Source organism: Pseudopipra pipra, chromosome 3, assembly GCF_036250125.1.
Source record: "Pseudopipra pipra isolate bDixPip1 chromosome 3, bDixPip1.hap1, whole genome shotgun sequence".
NCBI lineage: Eukaryota > Metazoa > Chordata > Aves > Passeriformes > Pipridae > Pseudopipra > Pseudopipra pipra.
This window is the reverse complement of record NC_087551.1, coordinates 46,427,660-46,451,928: the sequence shown is the minus strand read 5'-3', so window position 1 is coordinate 46,451,928 and position 24,269 is coordinate 46,427,660.

Genomic DNA, 24,269 nt, shown 5'->3' with positions numbered 1-24,269 from the left:
GTGTTTGAAACCCAGTGCACTGGTTTCAACCTGGAGAACAGAAACAGGACAGCTACCTAAAACAGGTGCAGCTACAGCATTAGATCTGCCTTCACATCATGCTACTTGTTACTGAAAGTTTTAGTAAATATGATTTTTTAGTGTATGATAAAAGGGTTCAGTATATGAAGCAAGTGTGCAGGTGTGGCAAGGGGAAAGGAAGGAAAATTATGCTGAAATCTGGCAGTATGGCAGGGTGATTTGGAAGACAAATCCTCTAGAGGAGGAGTAATTCAGGAAAGCTTTACTCTAAATTAAGAACTGTGGGCTAACCAGAAAGGCTTCTAGACAAATTAGAGGGCTGGGCCATCACCAACTCTATGAAGTTTAACAAAGACAAGTGCTGGATTCTGCACCTGGGATAGGGCAAACATGGATGTACAAACAGACTGGGCAAGGAGAGACTGGAGAGCAGCACTGCAGAAAGGGACCTGGGGTTCCTGGTTGACGGTAAGTTGAATATGAGTCAGCAGTGCCCTGGCAGCCAGGAGGGCCAACCATGTCCTGGGGGGCATCAGGCAAAACATCACCAGCCAGTCGAGGGAGGGGATTGTCCTGCTCTGCTCTGCACTGGTGTGGCCTCACCTTGAATACTGTGTGCAGTTTTGGGCACTACAATATAAGATATTAAGCTCTTAGAGAGTGCCCAAAGGGGGCCAATAAAGATGGTGAAGGGCCTTGAGGGGAAGTCATATTAGGAATGGCTGAGGTCACTTGGTCTGTTCAGCCTGGAGAAGATGAGGCTGAGGGGAGACCTCATCCCAGTCTACAGCTTCCACACAAGGGGAAGACAAGGTGCAGGCACTGATCTCTTCACTCTTGTGACCAGTGATAGGACCTGGCCTGAAGTTGTGCCGGGGAGATTTAGGTTGGATATTAGGAAAAGATCCTTCACTCAGAGGGTGGTTGAGCACTGGAATGGGCTCCCTAGGGAAGTGGTCACAGCACCAAGCCTGATAGGCAGGTTCATTGACTTTTCACAAAAACCTCCTCTCAGGCTTCTCATTTTTTCCTAAATCTCAGGTAGAGCTTCATTGTCTGACCTGTGTGATAGCTTTCAGATGTTTTAGAACAGAGGCGTAAGTAAAACACCACACACTTAGTGGAACTTTCTATGGAGACTGCTGGACTTGACACCAGCTGCAGAGCTCTGGGAGGGGGCAGGAACAGGCTGTGTCACAGTACATAGTGGCAGACAGCTCCTCCAGGACTGGAGATATGGAAAATCACAGAATGACATTTCAGTTGCAAGAAAAAATGAAACCCTCTTCGTTTTTTTCTAATGTGGTTCTTTTCCTTCTGTCACACAAGAAAGAGATTTCAAAAGCACGTGGAGTTAACATGCCTGGACATCCATTAAAGCTGGTGAAAAGAATTTCTGGACTTCTGCAGGGCAGAGTAAAGCACAGTTGCTGCTTGAATAAAGAGTTGGTTAAAGATCGCACCCATCTTGCAGTAAGTTTTTAAGGGGATTTGTTCCCTGCTGGACCAAACATACATGTTTCAGGTAGTTCTACAGGAGAGAGATGTGCATTGTCAAAGTCAAGGGTTTTTTTATTTGCACCTTTTTCTCTACAGCTGCAACAGTCCGTTGGAAATGTTGTCACATCATAAGGTCACAGGGATATGTTTCAGCTCTGACAAGGGAATGGATGCAGGTGATTTACCCCCTCCCCCCATCCCATCCTCAAACAAAACTTGATCAGAAATAATCTGTCTGATTTCTAGTGCAGCCAGAAATTAGCAGATGAGGGAAAAAGCCTTCCCTTCACTGAAAACTTCATTGACTTCATGTCACCCAGTAAAAAAAAAACCTGATTCCAGCTCTAGATTTCAAGGAAATGACCAAATCTGATAGGTGGTACTTGGAGGAAATGCTGGGGATTGAGTGTTTTTAAAATCCTTGTATAATATTCATTATATATATGTTTCCTAATCTCATAGTAAATAACCATAAATTCCACATTTCACAAAGTTAACTGTCCTTGTGCTCACCTACTTGCACACAGAAAAATTGATCCAGGTGCAGCCTGAAGAATTTAGGAAGGTCATTTTCAAGTCTAGGGAGAGACTGAAAATGTTGCTCTTAATCAAAGAGGGGGTGTTAAACATATTTTTGACAATAAATGCAAATAACATTAGTTTCACTGCCATCCCTCTAGTCTAGAAGTGCTGTTAAGACAGTTCTTGTACTTAATATAAATATTATCCAATGAGCGTCCTCTGTTATCTTGGCTGGGTTGTGCAATGTTTAGTGGTGCAAAATTCCCACCAGTGCTAGGGACCACACCAATGCTGCAGGTCTTGCCTTTTTTGCACTCGTGGATCTTGCCTGTGAAGGCAGCTGCAGTGACTGCAGGCACTCATTCCCATCTTCTCCTTCCTCCTCCCTGGCTCTGCCTGTGTTTTTGAGCAAGCTCAGATTACCTGTGATCTCTGGATATATCTCCCTCCCCCGCCCTGTAAAATCAACAGACATTCACACCTTCCCCATCTCAGTTCCCCTTCTTTGAATGATTAAAGACCTGGGAAATGGGCACTGCTAGTGGGATTTCTAAACCCAGCCCAGGCTCAAGTGCCAGATTTGGGCTAAACAGCTGCTATGTACTGTCAGATCTACACATGACAATGATTTGTACAGCCCATTGCCAAAACGGCTAGAGCCATTTGTTTAAAAAATAAAGAGACAGATAAATTCAACTCTTCCCCTCCTCCTAGCAAGCTGATATCATGTGCCTCTCTTAAAAATGGCTTGTTCCAGAATGCATTAGAGCTAAATTATCATTTATGTTTGTCACAGGGATTGCTAATGTGTAATGAGATTTTAGAGTTAATGTTTTGTACAAAGCACTTAGTGGAGCTGGGATGAAATTGGTTTAGGATTGTGATGTGGTGTTTTAATTAAAGATATTTTCCAATCAGGGCCGAGCAAACGACTTGTCAGAAGATTTTGTACCCATCAGCCAATATACCAAGGCAATGCTAGTCTCGCTTTCTGCTTTTGGATTTTCTTCAGGGAATTAGAGGAGAGAGCCTCTCCAAATCTCATGCAGGAGAGCCTTTCTTAGCTACAACCCTTATAGGAGAAGAAACATGTATTTGATTCTCAAATTTTCACCTGGATGTCAGTGGTCTGGTTCATTGCAGCGTGACGCCAGCCTTACGCTGCTTTGATTATGTTGAACTTGCAGCTGCGGACTGGTGCAAAACACACACAGACAGAAAGCAATGGGAAGCCTGATGCTGTGGGGTGAGTTCTGAGGTTTTTCTTGTCTGCTGTAGTGGGGTCCTGAGCTCTGACTGCATGCAGTTCCTCATCTCTCTCCTTCTCTGCTGTTGGGTGTAGCAGCCAGGGAGGAGGCAGGAAAATGGGTGATGCAGACACAAAAAAAGGAGAGGAAGGATTTCCAAAAACTGTGCCTGATAAAACCAGCACAAGGATGACTGAGATGTCTCTGGCTTAAACAAACAGGCTTTGGATGTATGAGTCAATGTAAACATCAAATGCATGTTAATAGGCACAGCTTTTATTAATTGCTGGATAATAAGTGTCAATATTACCAAACAAACACATTCTTTTCTTAGCTATCTCTGGTCCATGTAGGGAACTTCAACCACCACCAGGTCTTAGGCTGGGATATCTATTTAAAATGAAATCACAAAGCTATAACCAGACACGAAGTGCAGGGGCTGACACCACCACAGGGCTGGTGTCAAACAGAAGCAATGCAAAACTGTGGCAGAAAAACAGCTGTTATCCTCAGAGTCCCCATCCTACAGCCATGAGAACCTCACCTAGGTAGAGCTGTGAAGGGAGGTCAACAGGAATGCAGGGAAGTGGCTCCTGCTGGAAAGGGGCAAGAGGGAGGAGTCACCTTACCCAGTGCTCCTCACACTTTACTTTCTTGCTTTCTCTTCCACCTCTTCAGCTGTGATCAAGGCTCCCCTTTTCCCCCCACCCCTTTTTTGCCCCACGCCCACCTCCCCAGTCAAGGAATGGCACTGGTCCCGCAGCCTGGAGCAGCTCCTCTGGTGGCTGAGTCAGCTCCACAGACACAGAACAGCACTGCTGGAGACCCACCCTGCATGGGTGTGCAGCATCATTAACTTGGATAATAGGACTGAGCCATAGCAAACCACTCTGGATTTGTATAGCTCCATGCCACAGTTTATTTTTGCAGTGTTTCTGACATAAACCCCTTTAAAGCTGCATAGCTAGGAACCTTTTGGTAATATGTATTGCATCCTGCTTGCTACGATAATAGAAACAAATCCTTTTTATATGCTCATGATTTCAAATACATTTGTTTGTCTGTTTTTCTAAGAAAAGCAAGGAGAAAGCTTTCATTTTATACACAGTTTTGATGTGTTAATATATATGGATGATTTTTTTCTTGTATTTTTCTTTTACAGGTTTGCCCATTTACCAATTCCATGACTGTTTGGAAGCAGATGAGCAGTAAACAGGGATTTTAATCCCAAAAGTAAATTGTAACATAATCTGTTCATTAGATGAATTCTTTAGCTCAGCATGGAAATTCACCTAAGCTATGTAAAGATTAGAATAGAGAGGTGAAGGTGAATTTTGCAGAATTAAATCTCACATTTCTACCTCTACTGTATGGTGAATACATGAATATGCTGGATATTGTAACATTTTATTTTAACATTTTTTATTATAACATTTTCTTTGCATAAGCCTTGCATCACAGGATCTCAGGAAATTACAAAGACAGAAGGAGACCAAGCTGCCTAATAAGGTCAGTCCCTCAGTGAAATAGCATCCTACTCCATAAAACATAATACACACTGCAACTTCATTGTACATCTCTTGGCCAGCTGTGTGGGTCCTTTATCTGCAAGAGCAGTGACACACCACTTAATGAGTGGTGTCGACCTTTTCAGAGACAGTGAGGTACAAACATGCATGGGGCATCTTTTCCTGCCGACCCCAAGTATTCTAAAATCACGAGTCAGATCTCCCTGCCTTGAAAATTATAAGACTAGCTGAAAAAAATGTTAATGAAAACACTGAACAAATGTATTGGTGTTCTTCTCTCCTATGAATTTTATTGAGTCTATGGATTTGAGCCTTCAGAGGTCACTCAGGTTAAATTTTAAGTCTTTTGTTCTCTATAAGCAATAGAAAATTCTGCTGATTCATTCAATTACAGGACTAAGTTACAGAAACTAGGGAATTAAGGTGAACTCTCTAAGAGAGGGACCTTTGTGGTGCATCTTCTGATGCACAGCTCTGCCAATATGAGCTGAACTGTATGAATTAAATTCTGAAAGAAGTGTTAGGAGATACAGAGAGCTGGACTTGTGCCCACAGGTATGGTGCTAAAGCTTCTGAGTTCCTTGCTTACTGCTCCCAGGACACTGAACCAATTCATAGGTGTAAGTCCCTTGTCAGAGATCTCCTATCCATGGGGATTGTGGGGTAGAGAGGAAGTGGAGGTCAGGGTTGGTGGAGAGCCAGGATAATGAGCCATATAGAGGGACTCCCCATCCTCCTTGTGGGACTAGCATCTGAGAAGAAACAATATACTTTACAGGAACAGAACACTCCAGAGGAAAGGCTGCAGTAGTATTTATAGGCTGGTTTTGGTAATGCAGGTAATGCATGGCAAGCACCCACACCTCCCTCTGGAAAAAGTGTGAGTGGGTTTTCTGGTGAAAAGGCCAGATTTTAGCACAGGGCAAGGGCACTGTGAGATACCCTGTGGTGCTGAGCAATGGAGCAGGGGCTTAGGCACATCTCTATGTGTTTCAGGCATTGCCTTCACCATGGCTTTAGGAACTAGCATTACCATAACAGATTAAAGTCTTCTGCAGCAGTCTCAGCATTCAGGTGATCAGGTTTGGTGTTTGTGAGAGGAATGATTTCACGACATCATGGGGTTTTTACAGTGATGCCTTCATCTAGCCTCTGTTACCGAAAGGTCAATTCTCCCCCTTCTCTCCTCCTGCCATCTGCTCCTTAGAGACCTGTTCCTGCCAACATGCCCTTGACACTTCTGGTAGCCTTAGTGTGAGCGAGGCAGCAGCAGGAGCAGGAAAGTGAGTTAAAGCAGTGGGTGTACAGGTGCTAAGGAGCTGGTCTCTGATATGGCTCCCCACCATCTGCAGCACTGTTCCAGTGCTTCCCGTGGTGTTGAAGGAGGAAAGGTTGAGAGGGATGTAGCAGGTAGAGCTGTGTGCAGGGATTGTGCTTCCCCAGCACAGGAGTAGCTGAACATGAGGATGCACTCCAGGCACATGTGTGCACATGGACCTTGAGCTGTGACTCCTGAGGAGGTGATTTTAGAGAGCTGCTTAAGGTGAGGTTTTGGGCACTTATATGGACTGAAATGTGGACTAAATTTTCACTGAGAGCCTCCTGGGTACTCAGAACTTCTTGAAATCAGAACATTTCTTTAAGCTGTGTGGTTGCCAGCACCATCCACACTGCTGGTTTGTGTTATGCTGGACCCACTCAAGGAGGGTGGAGGCAAGGAGGTTCAACAATGTGCCTTTTTCTGAGCTCACTTATTTCATGATGCCTCTGTTCTCAAGGGCTCATGTCTACATTTTGATTTCTGATTCAGAGTCTTCATTTGCTGCTCCCACCCATAAGGTGATTTCCCCCCCCCCCCTTCCTCTGCACTGGCTCTTTTGCTCCAGAAAGCTTTGGTAGCCTCAGTGTGAGATGTGTCTCTTTCGTCTGCAGAGACAGGGCTTTTGGACCCTCCAGGTGTCTGCCCTTGAATCCTGCTATGTCGGGGTGCCAGAGCTATTCTGGAGGCTGGAGCCATCAATGTCTCAGTGCCGCAGTGCTTTAGCATATTTGGCTGTGCCCTTCAGCAGTCTTCACTTTGTGCCTTAACACCATAGTTTTGATACTGAAACTGGTGTTCTTTGGGAGCACCACTTTGATTCTTCTCTAACTAGTACAAAACTTATTTTATAAAGCAGTGCATTTTCCAGGCCTCTGTAGCAGGAGTCATCTTGCTCCAGCCATGGACTCATGGGCAGAAGATGCCAGTGAGATGCCCTGGTTGCAGAAGTTGCTCATGCCAGTGTACCTGTTTAGCAAGTTCAGGAAAAGGCTGTTTTCCTCTCATTGATCACTGTCCAAAGCATCTGAGACTCCGAGAGAAGAGCCAGAAGGGAGCAAAGTTTCTGTTCCCACAGCTTTTGTACTTCCTACCACATCTCAATTTCTTTAAAAGTTACCTGTACTTAGGCTCGGCTTTGTAGCTGTGTTGGCCCCTCATGACAGGCCTGTTCTGGCACAGAGTTGGCTGCAGGGACATGCAGTAAGCAGTTTTGCTGAAGTGTAGGGACACACAGATTTCTTTTAGCCTAGGGGCCTGTTCATCCTTTAACTATGCCTTTTTTTTCCTTTTTTTTCTTTCTTTGTCCCTGATGCAGGTGGCTGGATTATTCCGTGCAGTTCTTCTGTTTCAAGCACATAAAGACATCTGTAACTGCCAATATCTACCAGTCCTGTCCCTCTGCCATTTTTCTTTTGCTGTTTTACACAGACTTTTACAAGTGGCTCTCTCTCAAGTTTCCAGTGAAATGAATAATATCAGCTGAGTCCGTAAATCTGTTTCCCTCTGAAGATGGAGGAAGACACCACAGGCACAGGAACACTGCTGGAAGGGCTGTGGAAGACACGATAGCAATTAGACTGAACAATTACAGCAACTTCCTCCTATTCCTCCTCTCCTCCCCCAGCCAGCTGCTCCTCTGCTGCCCATGCAGCCTTCCCAAAGAGGGTTTCCTTCCACGCTCTGCTCTTTTTAAAACCAGTGAGTCTATAATGGGATGTGTCCCACAGCTTGAGGGTCCACATTGGTCCATTGCCATTGTGTTGTCTAGCCAGGTAAGGTTCAACCACTCCCCCCAACCCCTCCTGCCCCTTTGCTAGTTTTGCCCATACTAAAGCATCATTGCCAGAACTGATGCCAAAGTGTCACTTCCTCCACCATCAGCTTCAGCTGCAGTGGTTAGAGGGGACATTGCTGCCAGCCAGCCCCGCACACCTCTCCATCACAGTCCCTTATGCTGAAGCAAGCTGACGCTCCCTCTGGAGATTTGGGTATGATGGACCCCAAAGCCATGCTGGTAGCACTGCCACATCTGTGGGGTTGCAGAGGAAGCTGGGTGGCAAGGTTGGGTCTCCTGCTGCTGCCAGCTTCTGTGTGGGAAACAACCACCCCTCCTTTATGGACACCTGCCCTTGGAAACTGCCTCTGAAACCTGTACCAGCATCTGCTGCTGCCTTGACAGTCCATTGTGATAGGAACATCACAGCTGTGTGTGTAAGAAGGCCCCATGGCACAGCAGAAGGCCTCTTCCTTCCAAGGCCCCTGCTTGCCCATGAACCTCATGACATCTGAGAGCAGAAGCACTGAACAGAGGGATGTGTTAGAACAGCTAGTCCACACTCTCAGAAAGCTCTCTAAATTGCTGTTTTGATCACTATCATTCCTCAGAGACCTTCTCTTTGTTTAAAGGCATCTAAACTTTTGCTAAGTAATTGCAGCAGGTGCCTTGCCATTTCTTGCTGCCCATAAGTAACTGTGTCCCTGCCACAGTGAGCTCGCTGCTGAGCACTTTCCATATGGGACATCATGGAGGGCTGCAGCAGAACACCCTGGTCCCTGATCTCCTCCTCCTCTACCCATCTGTGCTTGCACCAGCACAGGCTCTTCTTACAGAAGATTTAGGGTTTTCTTCTGGAGTGTAAAGCTTCTTCTTTTCAAAACCCATGAACTCCCAACTGCTCACGTGGCACAGCCCAGCCTGGCTGCAGAGCCAGGAGTCGTTTATTATGAGAAATGGTCTGTCGACTGCTGCAGACTCGCAGCAACATAAACGTGTTGTCTGCAGAAACAACAGAGGAGTGGGGAGGCAGGGAGAGATTAGCTGTGAGTGGGAGGGTGAAGATATGGGGAGTAGAGGTCAGAGGAAGTGTGGGTTTGAAAACAAGACCAGAATGTAATGCCATTGCCCTGTGATTTTTTTTTCCAAGTAAAAAGACAGAGAACACTGGCAGGTTTTAACACTGGCAAGTGTTCAGAAACTCCTTCCAACGCTATTAACTTATCTGTATCAGTTCTGTCACCCACCTCCTGTCACCACTGTTCATTGGGGCATCGGAGAGTGCTGTGGTGGTGCTGGGTCACTTGTTTCTCAGCCATTAGATCACAAAGAAAGGTTGCTATTTTTTGAGACTTGGAGTAAATTGGAGAAAAATCAGTGGGTCCAGGTCTGGCCACTGACCAAATCAAAGCCCCACTTCAGTGTGGGAAGCATCAAAGAGGGTTTTAAGCACTGAATATTTTTCACTGACTTTGCAGGCTCCATTGCTCTTACCCCTAATCTGCCTCACTTGCTCATGCTGTGCATGCAGAGGCAGGGACTGATGATAATGGACTTGCAGTTGTACTTGCTGTTCCCATAACAAATGGCAGGATCCTCACATAAATTGTTTGAACATGTAACACTGCTCTTATTTCTTAACGATAAGGGCTTAGGAGCTGCCCTTTTCCAAAATGAAAGAAATGAACCAAATGTTATCTCTTTGTTTTAAAAAATGATCCCTGCAACTACAACAACAAAAAGCCATTATGACGATCCGTAAAGGTCTTGCAGGCTTTTATAGGAGAGATTTTCCACTCACCAAGTCTGGCTTTGCTCCTGTTCCCTCTCCCTATTCCCAAACCACGTGGTTCAAGCTTTCTAGGGCAGTTCAAGCTCCTAGATGCAGCTGAGCTGAACAAGCCTGCCCTGGAAGACATGTCAGAGGTCAGACCCAGGGGGGAAAGTAACTCCTTTGAATACTGTGCCTAAAGCCAAGTTCTCTAGATCTTGTATCCATCATCAATTATGTATCTATACTCATTGTTTACACAGGTTTCTTGTTTATCATGAAATATTTACATCAAGGCCCTGCATCTTCTGTTAAGCCCAATAGCAGTGTCTATTCCTTATGCTGAGGGAAAAAATTTCACCATAACCTTTCAGTACTATGACACAGATCTGTTAGGTGGCTGGCACTGGACTCGTGCCAAGCTGACAAGTCAGCTGCTTGCGGACTCTGGCCTGGACCAGTGGACACAACAAGGGTACTTTTAAACTTGAAAATTTATGAGTCTAGAGGAATAAACCCCTCCTTTATCCTTTATCCTTTTATTATAACGTAATAGTTCTATGTTTCTGGGAGTAGTGGGGAGAAATAAAAAAAATCAGTTTGAGCAGCATGTACAGAAACACACATGTATGAACACACGCATACAGTCTTGCACTGATGAGAGAGGTAAAAGACATGATGATGTGAACTTGCTTTCTGGCCATCCCAAGATAGAGTCTGAGCCCTTGGAGCTGGTTTCATGATCCCCAGAACAGAAGGCCTGAAAACTTAACCCCTTTGATTTCGGCAGAGCCCTCCTGGTTTAAACAAGCTTATGTAAGGCTAATGCACGTACCCATTAACTTTCCCACTGTTAACTGCTGTTAGTGTAGCTGCTTAGCACCCTGCTGGGAGGGAGATGGATGGGCTGCTCCCGATGCCATCTTGATGCTGCATCTTTCAGTTCAGTCCCAGGGGATGCAGATCCTCAATGGCTCTCCTTGAGCTGTGTGTGGCCAAGCAAAGCAGTCTGTACACATGCTGTCTCACATTAGATTTCCAATGTAACAACACCTCATGCTATTTGTAGGTATAGTAAGTGGAAATAATGTTTTTCCCAAAGTGGATAAGCATAAGTTCTTCCTAGATGGAGAAGAAAGAACCACTGAGGGCTTCAGTGATATGGGCTAAGCCAGCTGCAGAGGTGTAGATTGGCTCCCCGGTTGTAAAAGCTGCCAGTCAGCCTTGTACTTGATCCACTAGATCATGGCTGAAACCTGGAGTGGGAATGGGAGTGGGTACTGGGAGTGGAGAGGGAGACAAGAAAAAAAGAAAGAAATGAGAAGAATGAGGCATGTAAAGGCAAAGTCCTCATGTGTCTGCAGAGGCCTTATGAACTAACTGAATACCTGCTGATAAGAGCGACTTCCTTCCATGCATTCTGTATCAGGTATTTAGCATGGCTGTGTCTCAGCAATGTGTTTCCCTGCACAAGACTGTAAGGAGATGGTCATCATCAGTATGCTCCGTGTAGTAGAAAGTAGGTGGATTTACTTAGCTCCATGGGTGGCAAAAAGTGGGAATGTTTTGTATTGTCCAGGCAGGAGTTAATATTAATGTGTTTTTCACTGCCTTCCTTTGGATATGTCACAAAATCAGTCTATGCAAGGAGGAGCCAGGGGAGGAGAGGTGAGAGAGAGACATCCAGAGCCAGTGCAGATGAGAGGCATGGTTGACTGATGAAGAGTGAAAGATGCTAACCAGGCTCAGGCCACACACGAAGGGCTGGCTGCCCTTCCTGACCTTCCCTAACCGTGGAGAAAGGCAGACCTCGCAGGGCTGTGGCTGGAAAGGATCATGCTCTTTTCTGCTCACATCTGTCTGCGAGTACTGTGAAACTGTAGGGTCAGTGCCATCTTCCAGAAGAAATGCCCTGTTGGCAAGGAGGAGAAGTGGAGATTTTCTTTGGCTCCATATAGAGTCACTGGGAGTGTTGTTCTCACCACTGAGCGAGATAGTTACGTGGAAAGTCTTCCAGCTGCTGGACACCTGCTGCTGAAGCAGCTCCACCTCTACTGCTTAAGAAACCAGCTTGTCTTGGAGGTACAACCCATGGGTGGAGAGAGGAGAAGGCACTTCCAAAACCAAAGCAAATTCTGCTTTCCTGAGATGTTTCCTGAATTGCTTCATACAATTAATTTCTGAACTCTTATTGACAATTACCCTCAAAATGAATAGGCAGCTGGCTGCAGTGCAGGGATGTTGGGTACAGGCAAGTGTGTTTTGGCTTTGAATGGGGGGAGAGGAAGGGGAGAGCTACTGCATCCTGACCCAGACTTCATTGCTGCTGCTTAATCCAGATTTTTAGTGGAGAGAGTGGAGAGCAGCGCTGCCCACCAGTGCTGCTCTGGATGGTTTTAGGGTGTCAGCGCAGTGCTGTCCTGTACCCAGCTCCTACATAGCTCAGAAGAGGATTTGCTAAGTGTGGGGACATCCACCTGTTCTGGCCAGAGCAGACACGGTGGCTTCTCAATGTGCTCAGTGTGGATCTAAACCCTTCCAAGCAGCTGTGGCAGTGTGGAGCTGGGCTGCTGTGCCTGATTTTCACACATACAGCCTTGGCTGTGCCTTGGGGCTGGCTGGCTTTGGCAGGTGGGTACCACAGGGAGGAGAAAGGACCAGGAGGTCTGCCCAAGTGGGCCTCTGCACCCACAGCTCCCTGGTATTTGCACAGCTGCCTCATACCCAGGCTGGGGAAAGCAAAGGCTAGACAAAATATGCCTGGAAGGAGCTATGACATCCCAAATTCGGGGCTGTGCTCCCAGGGGAGCAGCTCCATGCTGTCCTATTTAGGCACTTCATATTGCCTAATTGGAGTTGCTGAGGATCTCACGTGTGGCCCAGTGGAGCACAAAGTGGCATGACAACAGCTGTCACGTGTCTGGTCTTCCCTCTCTCCCTGAAAGAAGTCTGGACAGAAGACTAGATGGGTTTGTGGGCCAACAGAATTGCACATGCAGACGTGTATTTGTGCGCCCTCGATGGCACATCTTTAGAGGAGACACAGTCAGAGCCACGCCCTTTGCGGGAAGCAGGAAAGGGGCAAATCTGCAGCATCCCCTCTCTGCAGGCTGAGCTCGGGCGTGGGGGCAGCTCCGACCCCATCCCTTTTCGCTGCGCTCTGAAGCCAGTGAGCACAAACACGGGGGTGGGAGGACACCCAGCACAGGCCAGATTTTATTTGGTTTGCATGGTGGGTTTTGCTGTTTTCTGAGCTCAGGAATGCCGCCTGTTCGTCCGCCTCCTCTAGCGCAGCTGCACCCCTCTGTCCCAGCCCCAGCTGCCGCAGCTTAGCTTTGCCTCCAAACACATTCTTGTGCTGGGTGCAGTGCCCCTGTGCTCTCGGATGGAGATTGGCTTGTAGCTGCCTCTGCCTGTATGACATCTGTTTCCCTCTGCCTTTTTAATCCTCTGCATTTTCCATAACCTAACATAAACCAGTAACAAATCTGGGATGCAGTTCTCAAGCCAAGGGGAGAGATCTGGGGCTTTGGCGTTTTACACCTACTGTGATTTCTGCAGCAGTCCCTCTTACTTTTTTTTTTTTCTCTTTTTTCATTACACATCAGACTTGTGAGAAATGTCTTCTTATGTCAGTAGCATTCAAAGGTGAAAAGAAAAGCTGCCAGAAGAGAGCTTTAAAAGTCTGACATATTATCATTCAGAGCAGAATTTTCAGTACAATTATTCTGGAATTTTTCCAATAAATAAATTGTACAGACTTTTAAGGGAGAGCTTTTAGATTAATGGAAATATTACTTAAATTAAAATATATCCCATTCAGCCATCAATTCCATTGTCATTACAGCATGTGTTTAATGTTAATGACATGAACAAATAAAAAGGAAAAAACCTATTTGCTTTATTGTGTCCAAAGCTGAGTATGACGTGTTGTGGAAAGTTAAATACAAGCCAGAGTGGGCACAAGGCAGCATCAACAGAAACATGGTTAAAATGCACTTGCAGAAGGTATATTGCACAGTACTGTGCATGGGAATGCTAAGAAACATGTTTGGTCTTGTAGTTTTGATGAATTGATCTTTTTTTTAATCTCTTAGTGACTTTAAGAGGAGGCCTTCTCCAGCTTACAGGCTCTGTCCCTTTGTTTTTTGGAGTCTTACACAGGGGAGAGTGAATCCCAGATTCCAGCTGGGACAGGTTCCAAATTCAGTCTTGCTCCAAGGAAACAGTGGGCAGCTTGGAGGGGAACTGCCAAATTCAAATAATGTCTTGAGCTCTCTCCACTTCACAGATGAGCTCTTACCAGACTAGGTTTCATGGCACCTGCATCAGGCCCTTCTGCTTCCAACTGAGCTGGACAACCTGAGAGACAGGTCTCTGGATCTTTGGAACCTGTGCTTCCCCTCCTGGCAAGGGGACACAGGCAGGGGACAAAGTGAGTGAGCAAAGGGGAAAAGCTAACTGGCTTCTACCTCTTCTGCCTTTTGATGTATGATTTATGCTGGATTTGGATGGGGGAAAGGTATCAGAGGAGGTTTCTGCATTTTCTGGTGTGTTTCTTGTCAGCAGTGACACCATCCCTCTTGCTTGGGATGGACATGAGCTCGACTGATTGCCCACTGTAGGGCTTTTTGTCTTGAACCACCCACTCTGGTGCAGATGTGTGTCCTCAGGGGCTGGTAACCCCAGGTGTAGGGTCTGCTGCTGGTGCCCTGGGGAGTGCAGATGGCAGAAGCAGTCTGGGGAGCAGGTCAGACTCCAGCAGACAGGAAGAACGGCATCAGTCTTGGAAAGGGTGGCTCCTGGTTGCAGCACCACAGGGAGCAAAGACAGATTAGTCCAGCCCAGGTGAGAGCTGCTACATCATAGCCACTGGTGCTGTGTTGCATCCCCACCCTGAGAGTCTGCTCGAGCCTGTCTGCCCTTCTGGAGTCCAGGTGCAGAGAGCACCAGGGATTTTCCCTTAATCCTTGCTGAAAAGCAGGTGGGCTGCAAACCCAAGAGACAGGGTACAGCATTTAAAACATCAGTTATAAACACAGTCCCTACAAAGTTCAGGTCTAAAGTATTTAAAATGGGCTCGAGTCGGATTTCAAGGCAGCATCTGCATGTGCTCAACTGTAGTGAAGCTACTTAGTGACTCAGTTTAGATTCAATCCATAGACTGAAGCAAGTTGTTCAACAGAATAAGCCAGCACAGAGATTGAAAGATGAGAGGGACCATTGCTCACTGGTGTCTTCTATGCTAATATCAACATCCAATACCCATGTCAGGATAACTCCAGTAACAGCAGTCTAGGCAACAGCTACTTTCCACCTTTCAGATGACAAACTGGCCACTGTTATTGAGGACACAGGAGCTGCATCTTCAGAAACACTCCCTCCAGTCTGTGGAAAGGAGTGATCAGGTTTATCTGGCTCCCAGGACAGATTCTCCTTGCTGCATTTGTCCTTTACTGAAGGTCTTAGGGCAGAAGGACCAGTTCCAAATGGAAGGCTACAGGCACTACAAGGGCAGGGCCTTAGCCTTCCCTGAATCTGTGAAGGTTTTACCTGGAGCTTGTTCTATCATTCCTGACTTCTCGGTCTGTACAGCAACATTTTGGGAAAAGTAATGGATCAGATTTCATGTCTCTGTGGGGTTTGGGGAATATTTGTAGCAAATGGTGAAATGAATCAATTTGAAACTTGGGGTGGCTTTAAGAGAACAGAAACTCTAAGTGGGTCACAAGCACATCCCTGGGTTTCTCATGTTCACTTCTCAGGCTTTGCTATGCAAAGTGAACAGTGCTTTTCTTGCTGAGAGTAAGGATACCTTCCAGGCCAAGTTCCAAGGTCAAGCCATCCGTTTGACTTTCTCCATCTCTATGAATTAACTGTCTTCACCACAAATTTGAAAAGTGCAAATGCATCATTGTTAGAGAATGTTTAGAGAACAGCTTCAGGATCACTGAACACATCATTACTTGTACAGAGGCAGAATTCCCAGACCTTTCACTACAATTGCTATTTGGAATCAGTTCCCACAGTAGCTTCCCAGTCTTTTCTTTCCAGGTTACTCCGTCACCACAGAACAAATATTTATTTTCACTAGTAGCACAAGGTGTATTTTTCTTTCCATTGAGTGTTCCTTGCTTAACGTCAATAGAAGAGAAGTTCAAGAGTCTGACTGTTGCACGTTGTCAAGGCTATTTTCTATCCTCCTGAGGTAGGTGTGGGCTTTCACTCTGGGGCACCGTAGTTCATGCCCAGTAGGTTTTGTTCTCTTTTCTGTCCTTCTCCACATTACCATGAAATTGTTCTTGCTTTCATCTTTCCATCCTGCTCCTCTCAGATTCTCGGTCTTGGTTCAAAGGGACCTTTTGCCACCAAAGTAATGCATACCTGGTGCAAGGGACATTTCATTCCCAGGGAAATAATGGGCAGTTTGTGCATTCTCATCATCACCAAGGGCTTCCTGCAATGGAAAATAGCTCAAGGCGTCCCAGGGTTTCTTCTCCTACAACAAAATAAGCCCATGGGCAGATGTAAAATCAACACATCTCTATTTGTCTTGGCCATCAGCTCTCTACAGCCAATATTGTCTTCTTTGGGAAACCAGTTAAGTTCCTTCGTATTACCCTCTGTTTTCCTGCGCTTGGACTGTCTGCTTTGCAGGACCCTGTATGTTTAGTGCAGTCCAATAGTGAAATTAGTCTTTTCCTTTTTAGCAGAGTGTTTTCTCCATACGACGCCGCTTTTTTGGCCATGGTTGCTATTTGTCACACTTAGAGCAAAAAACCTGCTTGGTATGGGTACGTACAGACCGTTTCTCATTGGAGAATTCTTCTGTCTCTCCTGGGGGCATTCTGAAGAAAGTACGTTAAATTATCCTAGCCTGTGGTCTGTATGATTAGTACATGTGATTACTGCCTGTCATCCAGATAGATTTATGCAGAAAGGCAGTGTAGGGTGTAAGATGGCCCTTCTAGCTATAGGACAACTCATCATTAACAAATGCTCAGTGGTCGCTTTGACCTGAGAGCAGGGGCAGACCTTGTGCTTTCCTGGTTTACTAGGAACACTTGTACTGCTTGAGAGTAGGCAAATATCTAGTCGAGGGGGATCATGCAGTGGTGCGAGGCATATATCCCATGGAGGAAGAGTTCAGACTCCATCCAGTACAGCAGTCACTTGTAATCATTGCTAATCTAATGAGAGCAGTAAGTAGTTATGGACTCCTGCATAAATTTATTGGTCTGAGGCGATACAAACTGGCAGAGATAAAGCAAGGGACAATATTTACCAGAAATAAATGTTGACATTTATGGAACCTAGAGTGTGTGTTCACATCTATTTTGAATATTTTCATGAGAGATACCTGGGAAGCCTCCATTATGGGTATATTTCCCAAGTGGTAATAATTTTTTCTCTTAAACTAATATTCTAAAGGGATAGATTAAATTAAAGGTTCATTTAAAAACTATTTCTTTTCCTCTGGAAGGTAAATAGTATTTTTCACTTACACTGATGCAGTCCATCATAATGTGTTTATTTGCATGTGTAATTTGGTTATCTCGTGCTACTTCAAGATCAGTATTATTCGTTTCTGATGAGTAAAGAACAATTTGGGCCCTGGTCCTTTACATTAATCCTATAAATTAATCCCACCAAATAAAATCTTGCCCCCATTGATAATGATATTAAAAATGCCATGGATCTCATTGGGGCCAGGGTTTTACCCACTACTTTTATGCTTAAGCACACACTTCAGGATATGCAGTGTCTACATGCAGAGGTTCTATGCCAGAGATTCTCCTTATGTTCAGCAAGCAACTCTTGTCCTCCAGTGAAGATCACAGGAGAACAAGTTGGTTGAAAAAATTCAAAGTCCTGTTCCAAAAATGCTGACATGCTTTTCATATTCCAAGAGCAGAACACATTAAAGGAGAAAATCTAGGCTGTCCACACCATTTGCATATGGTGGTTACTCAGGGTCAGTGTTTCTCTGCTCAGTCAGGCAGGGACTGATTTTTATTTGTACAGGTCAATCTCACAGCAACAGAGAAAAACATGGGAAAATCTGATATGATAAAGCTGGCAAGCGAAACTGTTCAGTCTTTTAGAACTAATATATATGCATGCATTTAATGAATGGTATATTATGTAGCTGAGAAAAAAATGTACTGAAACATCAGAATTGTGAAGTGAAACATTAGGCTATGGATGGATGCTGTTTCCTGAGTAAATAAACATATTTTGGGGTTGGCTTGGGTTTATTTTGTCACTTTTTTTTGCATTCTCACTATTCAGTAGGGGTTTTCTGGACTCTGCAGAGGATCAGTCATTTTCTCCGTGTGGCATTCTCAGCAGAGCATCTTCATCCTTTGCTTATTCACAGCTGACTGGATGCACCGAAGTGTTCTTATTCTTCTTGTTTCCTAAAAAACTTAGTTGTAGAGAGAAAAATAAAAAAAGAGGGTCAGCTAACTGGGCAGGTCCCTGTTGGGAACTCAAGGACCTTGCTTTTGTTGAAATGCTTGGAGCATCATGATGTTAATACTGTCCACCTGATAACTTAGCCAGACACAAGAGGTCATGGTTAGTTTTTACTGAAATGTGAAAACTGTTGTTTTGTTGGGGTTTGTTTGGTTTTGGGTTTTGTTTGTTTGTTTTAATTCAAATCATGACCAGAGCCAGAAACAAATGACAGTGTCTTTGCACCCAGCTTTCTGCCAGCACTAACACAAAATGATAAAATGGCACTTGTTTGTTTGTTTGTTTGTTTTTTCCTGGGCATAAATTGCCATCTCTTCTGTCCTTTTTTAATATTCTCTGCTTCCCTAGAGTATTGCCACTCTGTCTCAGACACAAGGCAATAACCAGATAAGCTCTCCCCTTTGCACCTGCATTTACTTGCCTGCATTTAGGATGGAAGCAGTGAAGAGCCCTTCACGAGGGCTGGGTGTGAAGGACAGCAACTGCATCCAAACAGCAAGTCTCTGTGTGTGAAACAGAGATCATCTTCCCTCTGCTTCCTATAGCACCTGCCTGCTCTGCAAATTAATCTTTGGGAGCCTGAAGATGGGCACCCAGAAAATGAGATACAAACAGTGGCAGTGCATGACAAATTCAGATTAGGAGTGACCTGTCACAGCCAGACTTGCTTTTCATTTCTGAACTCATGAGCAACAAATACTCATTGACATCAGTGGGAGAACATGGGGGGCCCTCCTTGCCCACAGTTACTGTATTAAATGACCTGTAACTCAAAAGGTCTTGGATGAAATCTATTATTCTACACCGAACAAATCAGTTTGCAGTGATGTTTAGCTCAAGATGAACTCTGAAGAAATGATAACCTAGTGGAAATCAGAAGAGAAAAAAGAAAAGAATAAATTCAATCTAGGTAATTTTATTAATGATTTTTTAGTCTAAATACCTGTGGATTATTTGTTCCAATTCCACAGAAACAGTCCCTCTTTGCAGAAGAAATTTCAGATCCCACAGTTTCCAAAACAAACCAGGCACTTGAAACATTTTATCATGGAAACGCTGTTCATTGTTAAGTAAAGAGAAATTCCCTCTTATTTGTCATCATTGGTATAGGTCCTTAGCTGTCCCTCTGGAGTTTCCTAGTAGTCTGTTGATGGTGCTGGTCAGGAATATTATCCCTGCTGCTGTCTCCAGATATGTAACTGTGTTAATATGTGTCTGAAATGGCTTCTTCAAACATGTTCTATCATTTTTTTTTCAATTTGGGAATTAACAGGGAAAACACATTCACTCCTTCATATAGAAAGAAAAATGGAAATTATATTCTAAAATTTTTACAGTGGCTAAAATAGTAATCTGCACAGATGATTTTGGTCCATTTTTTAAAAGCAGCTCCCCAATAGCAGGTGAATTACAGGCCGTCATACTCAGATCCAGTCTCCCTTCACATTTTGATGAGATTTTGTGGCTCATTCATTCATTTATGGTAATGCATCAATTATTCTTTAAGAAAGTTAGAAATGAAGACAAGAGATGCTGCTTATTTAAAAGTATTTTGCATAATGCAGTGACTTTTAATTTTGTATAATGACAGAGATTGATAATGCAGTCTAGAAGCAAATAAAATGCTGACATATCCTCTACAAGCTTTCCTTCTGTAGATAAATATCTTTGCTACTGCAGATGCGTGCATCTTTGTCCAGCTTTCTGTGGCTGTGTGCTGTAGTACAGAGCCATCGTTTTATTCTTTGGACCGATAAAAGTCCTGAAATGTATAGGCCAGTAATTTGTTATACTTAGTGGCCTGATGGAGATTTCTGAATGTTACGTGGACATATCAGAGCAAAGAAATAGTCTGATGACCAAAATCAACATGTATAGGAGTACTTATTGTGCAGCACCTTGGTGTTTTTTTCCTAGACTGAAAGTAGCCAACGCTTCAGACATGTATATCAGTAATAACTAATATATGCTTTCATAACTGCAAATAGCAACCCTGCAAGGATTGCAAACTTTGCGCTTTGGCAAACGACGTTTTCTCCAAAAACAGTTGTTTAGAAAAATCATGAATTATGTAACGTGTGCTTCCACAAACAAAAGATACCTACATTATTATTTTCTCTTTTCTTTTTGGTGTTTTGTTTAGAAACCTGTTTTTTGTGATACTCTTCCTTCTACCTGTATTCATAGTGTGTTACAATACTCTCTGTCTGACAAGTCTTCTACAATACCCTTCAGAGAAATGGTAGCCAAAGGAGTCTGGGAAAGTACTCGGGGCTAAGAAAAGTTTCTCCTATTTGCTGGGCCTTCTAGTCATGAGGACTCAGAGCAAATAGGAGATTTCACTTCCCTGGTCCCTCTCTGCTTGCAGGTATTTTGAGAGTACCAGCAGAAGTGTCACTGAGCCAGTGCAAAACCCCATTGCACTGTGGGGCACGAGGACTGAACCCATCCATCACCATGTAAAGACATGGGTCCAAATACCTTGTGACAGCTTTTCAGGGGAACAGGGAGCTAATAGCTGAGCAAGAGCAATGGTGGTGCCCAGTTCCACAGCAGTCTCACACTCTTCAGGTGGTCTGGGAGGCACACAGCCCCTGACCCCCCCAAACAATAGAGCCAGCTATGTGGATTAGGAGGCTGGATGATCAGCATTCATGAAGTTTGGGTGACTGACATTCAAGCACTGCTGGTGAAAAAATGCTGCAGTATCAAGCAGTGACCTAGAATAAGCTGAAGGTCTTGATGTGCCATAGTAGAAGGCCAAAGCACATGTCAGTGATTAAAAGCAAACGTTGCTTGTGGTAGCTCATAAATATTACACTCTTCATCTTTTCCCCTCCCAGTAGACTAGGCAGTTTTAACTCCATTTTAAATCTGCTATATCTACAACTGAAATCATAATATTTATGCAGGGTAGTTTTTCAAGAAGCTTAGTGGATGTGAAAACAAGTTGCTGGGTTTTCCCCTTTCATGGAAGCAAGCTGAAGGTCAGATTTACAACATTTCAAGCTACATTCTGTGCTCATTTACACAGCTGTAATCTTGAGTTATGCCACCAAGGACAAGCAATTGCTCCAGACTTACAGGATATAACTGACAGCAGAATTCAGTTTGGGGTTGCCAAAGCTCGACAGAAAAGAAGCTGTGAGGATGAAATTTGGTGTTCATGAAGTAGCTTGTATATATTCAAGGAATGCATGAGCCCAAAGATTTATTAATAATGTTTCAGAGCATTATTGAAATTAGGCTTAATTATCTGTGTAATTTGCTGGAACCAGCATTTTAGCATTTTTGATCAAGTATATGCCATTAATTTTAAAGAGATGTACCAGGCTGCTCTCAAAAATGGAAATAAAAAAAAATTAAAAAGAAAGCCCATAATTTCTAAATGGTGTGTTTCAAAAGTTTCAAAGGTTGTTGATGGTTGTGTCCTTCTCCTCCCTTTGCAAACAAACAGTTTGTTTGCAGTCTAATCATATGGAAGAAAGTTCACATCACCCCAGAGTGTTATTCCAGCAAGCAGGGAAAAGAAATGTTTCCTTGTTCCCAAGCTTGCCTAGCTCTGCCATCCCTCTGCCTTCTGCCCTTGCTCCAGCCCCATGAAATGGCCCCATGCCAGGAAATGGTGCTGGCTGTCCTCGTAGGAAGGAGCAAAAGACAGAGCTGTGAGCAATAACCTACTTGCTCCTTTGCACAGAAGAAAAGTGCAAGGCTCCTGTTCAGACCTGTATCACGTTCAGACACGCTCCTGCACTGCTTGCTTTGGAGGTATCATCTCCATGCCTAGACCACTGTTTCTGCAGTGTCTTCTTGCCATCCTTCTGATGAGATGTAGCCTGTGGTCACCTGAGCTCCCAGCAAAGTGGGATGGGATGTTCTCATGTTGAAAACAACAGATACACCAAGGTGCCATACACGTTGCTTTTCTGCTGGTTTCTGTGGAAACTTTGGAGAAGGTCCTTTGTTACTCTCTTTGTCATGTATTTAATAGCAGTAACGATGCTTTCCCCTTTCTGAAAGTGTACTGTGAGGATACAACCACTATTATGTATTAATAGCTTGAAGCTTACATGAACACTGTAACACTGAGGGTAAGAGGAATGCCAACACAGTCAGGTTATTAGCTGTCATTTTGCCAAACCTGTGCCCAAAGAAGCTTTTGGTTTGGGACAGCTGCTGAGTCATGGTTTTTTGTGGTCAGCACATCTCTTGTTCAGATTTTCACTTTGTTTTTTCTCTGTATACCTTCTCACCCCCTGCCTCCATGTATGTCTCTAGCAGCACTGACACGGTCAGCACATCATTTTGGGAGGCAAGCAGTAAACATGAAGGGGGGATGCTGTTATTGAAATGTTCTATACACTCCCTCAAATGGTGGAGAAGCATCAGCTCAGACTTTCCCAGTAAACGATTAACTTTTGCTTGCACAGAGGAGAAAGCCACAGTAAGAATGCAATTAATTATGCCTGCAGCCCAGCCAGGCCAGCAGCCAGTGGTGCTCTCACTTGCAGCTCCTGGCTTTGCAGGTCTGATTTGAGAGTAACTAATTAAACTCAGGTGCAGGCTGTAAGACTTGTTCAATTAATGCATAGTGTCTTCTTTTCTGTGTTTCCAGGCATTTGTAGCCCATAAAAATAGAGCACGAGCTTGGTGCTACAAATAATAGAGTGCTGACGATGGAGGTAATTAATCCTTTATTATTCTGGTGTGATAGGCTGCTGCTAGGGCTGTCATTCAAGCACTTCTCATGCAAAAACATCTCAAAGGTGAAAGAACATGGAGTAGGAGAAAGACAGAATAGACTTTTTAGAAGAGACAGAATAGACTTTTTAGACAATAGAATGGACTTTTTGGTGTTATGGGTACAGACACATTTTCAGTTTTTGACAAGATTGTCAAGATCTGGTAGTCAAAACCCAAGACTGGACATTCACTGCACTATATTCTCATCTCTGTCTTTGACTCTTGAGGGCACTTTTACGAAGGCAGAAACTTAAAATGAAAATTCAGGCTGGTTCAAACTACACATGGCCATTAAAGAGAAATGCAAGGCCATAACTGCAGCTCACTGTGGCCTGCCTTTGTTATTTTACTGCTTCCTGAACATCCTCAATCGGCCACTGTCATTAACAGTTTACTGACTCCAGTGGGCCTTAGGTTAATTCCAGTGCTATTCTTCCTGATAGTGCAGAAGGTGATGATCTTTCCATAAGGGAGACTGGCTTCGAGTGGAGATAATGCAGATGTCTAAGGAGCTGCAAAAATAACAAATAGTGTTTTGGGTTGTTTATTACTGATAACAAATGCCGTTCCCCTTACTGGTTCAAATCGAACTCCAGGACTCAAAAATCTTTTCCAGTAAAAATTAAGGGTAAACTATGAAAATATTGTCAGCCTTCTCTCTCTGTTGTCATTAACTTGCTTGTAATATCCCTTCCCCTCAGACACAGGAATTTTGTGATTTTATGAGATGTCAAGGAGGAAACCACCTTCTATGGTAGTAGCCCCAAGGAGTGCCAAGCATTAAGAACTTCAGCCTCAACACAAGGGAAAAACTCAAAACATAAGGTATTGTTTATGTTAAAGACAAGTAGTGATTTCATGCTCTTCTTGTTACTTCATGACGAAAATGGTCCAAAGCTATTAGGAATGTTTATAGTGGGAAAATAACGCCAAGTCTAATAAATGGATCAGATAGGACAGACCATGTTTTATTCAGTGTGGGAACCAAACACTGCCATATTGTACAGATTTGCTGATCTGGAAGAATTGTTCTTGCCTTACGGAATGCAACTCAAAAGCTGAGTGCATGAATATGACAGTTTTCTCTTTTTTAATGCAGAGAATTTTAAGACAGAAACATTGCTTGGAGAGTTTTCTAAAGGATTCTGATCAACTTACGTAAGTTCAGGAAATTAGCAATAATTCATTATCCTGTCATATTTTTCAGTAGCTTTTGTTTTCCTTGCATCACAATTCTTATCCCATTAGAGACAAATAGTATTCAAGTATTTGGATGAGGGCTAGAACTCTGGTACAAATTTTAATGCTAACTCAATGTTGGGAAAATAGCTGAGAGCAGTTATTAGAGCAATGACAGTCTCTG